Source organism: Pteropus alecto, unplaced genomic scaffold, assembly GCF_000325575.1.
Source record: "Pteropus alecto unplaced genomic scaffold, ASM32557v1 scaffold125, whole genome shotgun sequence".
NCBI classification, from domain to species: domain Eukaryota; kingdom Metazoa; phylum Chordata; class Mammalia; order Chiroptera; family Pteropodidae; genus Pteropus; species Pteropus alecto.
In genome coordinates this window covers 9,039,334-9,040,015 of record NW_006436888.1, presented here as the reverse complement: position 1 = coordinate 9,040,015, position 682 = coordinate 9,039,334, and positions in this window count along the sequence as shown.

The following is a 682-nucleotide window of genomic DNA, read 5'->3' as shown; positions in this document are numbered from 1 at the left end:
CGGGGAGAGAGCGGCCGCCCGCTCGCCGAGGAAGCTGACTGGACTCCGGGGGCCTCTGCCCGCCAGCCTCCGCCTCCCGCACGAGTTCCCCGTCGGATCCGACAGACGCGCTGCCTCGTATCAAAGAGCGTGAAAACACTTTGAACGTCCCACACTTTGAAGCTGCCTTTGACTCTCGTCCAGGCCTGCAAAGTCTCCCTGCAGAAAAATAGCCTCGATTTGTCATGGCGCATTTCGACGCGTTGGTAGAGTCCCTTGATCCATCTCCGGGCTGACAATAGTGGCCGGTTTCACTTTCAATAAGGACATTCACAACACAGACAAGAAGAATGGGGGGCGACATGGGAAATGGCTTTAAAAGGAAATGACGCTCACAGATGGGAAGACAGGTTCCATCCGCGGGAATCGGAGTGTGGTGCCCGGCCGGGTGACAGACGCGGAACAGGACCCCGCCGAACGGGCGGCTCGGAGAGCGAGGCCGAGGCGGCCGTGGAGCGGGTCGCGGGACTGGGACCCTTCGGCCGCAGGTCGCCGGCTTTAATGGCCTCCACGCCCTGCCGCTGGGAGTTGCAACGTCTGGCTGCTGAGGAGGTACAGGTGGCCCCAGGCCGTTGACAGGAGGTGGGGGCCCTGGGCGCCGGTCCAGGTAGCCGCTGCTGGGGCTGCCCGCGTGCGGCAGGAT